This window comes from Solanum tuberosum, unplaced genomic scaffold, assembly GCF_000226075.1.
Source record: "Solanum tuberosum cultivar DM 1-3 516 R44 unplaced genomic scaffold, SolTub_3.0 scf00250, whole genome shotgun sequence".
In the NCBI taxonomy this organism is placed as follows: Eukaryota; Viridiplantae; Streptophyta; class Magnoliopsida; order Solanales; family Solanaceae; genus Solanum; species Solanum tuberosum.
This window is the reverse complement of record NW_006239183.1, coordinates 875,348-879,241: the sequence shown is the minus strand read 5'-3', so window position 1 is coordinate 879,241 and position 3,894 is coordinate 875,348.

The window sequence follows — 3,894 nt, the reverse complement described above, 5'->3', positions numbered from 1 at the left end:
AACTATAATGACCCAGCCCAGTAATTTATGATATTATAGCAAAATTTAATGCATACAATTAAGGTATATCAAGAGTAGTTATTACTATCCCACCTTTTCATATGCAATTCTGTTGTTACAAAAATTCGTATTAATTTAGCACTTTTAATATTCATCATGAAAGAAAATGTAAATGATAATTACAGATTTGTTGCGGTCATGTATTGATATAAATATTATAAAAATAAGAGAGGCGTATGAATTCAAATAATTTGGAGTTTTTGGGCTGACATCTTCTTCTCTGTCTCTTTATTTTTTTTTCTCCTCTCTTTTTGCTTTTTGTGATTTCTTTTTGTGCAAAATTATGAAAAAAATTGTATTTGATTTTGTTTGCTTTATGTGATTTTTTTTTGTTTAAAATTATGAAAAAGTTTGTATTTGATTTTGTAGGAGAATGGTCGCAGTACTCAATTCTATATGAGCTAAAGTAACGACGATGAAGAAAATAATCAGAAGCTTCATGTTTTAAAGTTTTAGAGAGGAATAAGGTGAAGATATATTCAATATATGCATGTATTTAATTAATTTTTTTCGTTTCAATTCTTTTTTTACTTTTTGTTGGCATCCTTTTCAATGTTTGCTTAATTTCTATTTGAGGGTAAAGAAAAAATATCAATCATAACATACTACTCAAAGAGACCTTAGGAAAAGAAACAAACACAGGAGACAGTTTCTCTCATTTATTAATTTTTTTTTCCACTAACAATCTATATATCTATATCTAAATCTCTATCTCTATATAATATAAAATTAGGTATAGAAAATGATATAACACAGAAAATTTCACTCCTTTTATTAATCCATAACAACAACAACAACAACAATAATAAGAATAAGAATAAAAATAAAAACAACAATAATAACAATGACAACAACAACAACTATTTATTTTATTTCTAAGAGTAAACTAAAGAAATCACTCCTTTTAACTCAATTAATATATATATTTATGTAGACCTTGTATGTAGTATCAAAATTTTACAATTCATTTCCTTTTCTTTTTTTAAGGTTATTGATTTGGTTTTTGTTTTTTTTTATATTAATGTGGGATATATATTATTGGTGAAAAAAATGTTAGTTGATTTGTTTTTTGTTTTTTTTTTATATTAATGCGGGATATATATTGTTGGTGAAAAAAATGTTAACATTACCATATTAAGTTTAAGAGAAGGGAGAAAGGAAAATCTCAATTGTTCAATTTATTCTCATTGGACTATTTTTTTTTCTTTCTAGGCAAGCTTGAATTATTAGTTTTTATTCGTGATTTACCTTACGTGGTAACATATTGATTTTCATCATATTGTTTTGTTATCAAATTTTGCCATTTTGCCAACAAAAATTGTAACACTTACATTTTTGATGGCTAAGTATTAATATTAGGCAAGAATAGTTATCTTTTCTTCATTGTAAATTTATACTTTGAATAGAATGATAACATGACTTCTCTGTTAAAGCATAATGATTATTGTTTTTGTGTGTGAGAGTAATATCTTTTTTTTTGTCTCTTTTAGTATTTACCATATCTCTTAAAAAATTTAAAAGATTATGATTTTTTTTCTTTGATTAATCTGCTTATTTTTATAAATAACCATAAGGAAAAAAAAATATCTACATCTATAATAAATCAACACATAAATAAGGTGATGTGGAATCTCTCCATGTCTAACATTGTAATATATTTTTTGTGAGATTTTAGACTTTTTTTCCCAACAATTTCTCTCTTCAAATTAATATTCATCTACTGTTTATTTATATAACAAATAATCATAAGGGAAAAAAATATCTACGTCTATAATAAATCAACATATAAATAAGGTGATATGAAATCTCTCCATGTCTAACATTGTAATATATTTTTTGTGAGATTTTAGACTTTTTTTCCCAACAATTTCTCTCTTCAAATTAATATTCATCTACTGTTCCAATAATTTCTCTCTTCAAATTTACACCTTTCCATTTATTGAAGAGGCCTAATAGTTTCTTCCAACAATTTGATTTTTTTTTTAAAGGGGTAAAAATTGACTGCTGCCTAGAAAATTCTTTGATCGAGATTCTTAAGTTGCTTTTGAGGAATAGATTACTCCAAATATATAATTTTGAACAATAATCTATATTTGTATTTACTTAGAAGTATTACAAGAAAAATGAAATAAGGTAGGTAAATGTAATATATAATAATATTAAGAGGTGAGTGTTATAAAGTCAAATTTGAAGGGAAGACTATGAAATTATCTCTTTTTTTTCTCCATAAATTTACTATTTTTATGCTAATTTGAATGTCAATTCTTAAGAAAATTACATGATTTTAATGGAAGCAAAATTTAAGTTAATCCTTAAGGTAATGTCTAAATCTTTATTTTGTTAATCTACTATCAAATGTATATCTTCCTTCCTTTTTCTCATAAATTTATTATCTTTATTCTTATTACTATGTCATAACTCTATAAAAGAACTCATTCGAATGGATAATAAAGTCATAAATTTTCAATTATTATAACTAACACAAAAGAATAGCTATTAGATGGTGCTTATTTAAGGATTTTTTTTTTATGAAATCAATATCTCATATATCAAGTTAAAATTACAAATTTATGTGTTAAAATTTGTTATCTAATTTATTTGGATTTAAAAAAATTTAAAATATCTTTAAAACCTTTTCACACCGCGCGTAGCGCGGCTAAGTTTTCTAGTTAATGCGTAATGAAGAAAATTTTATAATTAAATGGACATTTAGAAGCCATTTTAACGATATGTTTTTCACTTGAATAAGTAACTGTAGATGCTTCATACCACTTTGCCTGATATAAGATTTAAATGCTTAGGCCGATTTAAGGTGAGCATTCTGGCACGGTTGTTAAAATTTAAATGTTCTATATTATGCAATCAATTGCTTATGAGTATCATGTTTTATCTTGGGTTAGTATGTTAAAAGTGATTTTTCTTTTCATGATATATTCACTTGATGTTGCTGGTGACCATTTAAATTTGCAAGGGTAATTTTATTTGTTAAAGAATTAATTAACACGTTGTGAAATCAATATTTTGGTTTAGATATTAAATGAGATCTAAAACTTTGGCATGAATAACAAACTATTGGAGGTGATGGGCTATTAATTGGAGTAATTAAGTTGAAAACAAACTTTATTAGGTCTAGATATAGTTAAAGGCCTAATCTAAATCTATATTTGTATTTACAAACTACATAATTAGATATACATTCATACCATATCTAAGAATTTCATTTATAGTTTCAAAAATTTATATGCTATCTCACTATTTAATAATGGCATAATACATAAATGTGTCAGTTAACTTGACCTCATTTTATATTTATGCCCTCTAACTTTGGGTTTGCACAAATAAGTACTTTAAAATGTATAAGTTGAACAAGTAGACACATGATTTCTACGTGGCATAATACATATAGGACACCACGTAGGATGAAACTGTTCATGTAGGATGTCACACGTAGAATGTGTGTCTATTTATTCAACTTCTTACAAATTTAAGTGTCTACTTGTACACACCCAAAGTTGGAGGGCATAAATGAGAGTTGGTGTAACACCTCGGGTTTCGAAAAGAGCTAAGAAAGGTTCGTACAAGTCAACCATCAGTTTTTCATATTAGGTCATTTTCAATCAAGCATATCTTTTAGAACATAAAGAATTAGGTGGCCCATGACGTATCAAATTAAAGGTCTTTGAGTTTTCTTTCTAATGCTGCCAAGTTTGCTTAATTTCGAGCTCGGAGTACAAAGTTATGCCCATTTTAGTATAGCCTTTCTTCTAAAGACATCTCAAGCGTTTTAAAAGGGGTAGTTTGATCTTTTCCTTTTCCTTCTAAGGCCTCATTTGT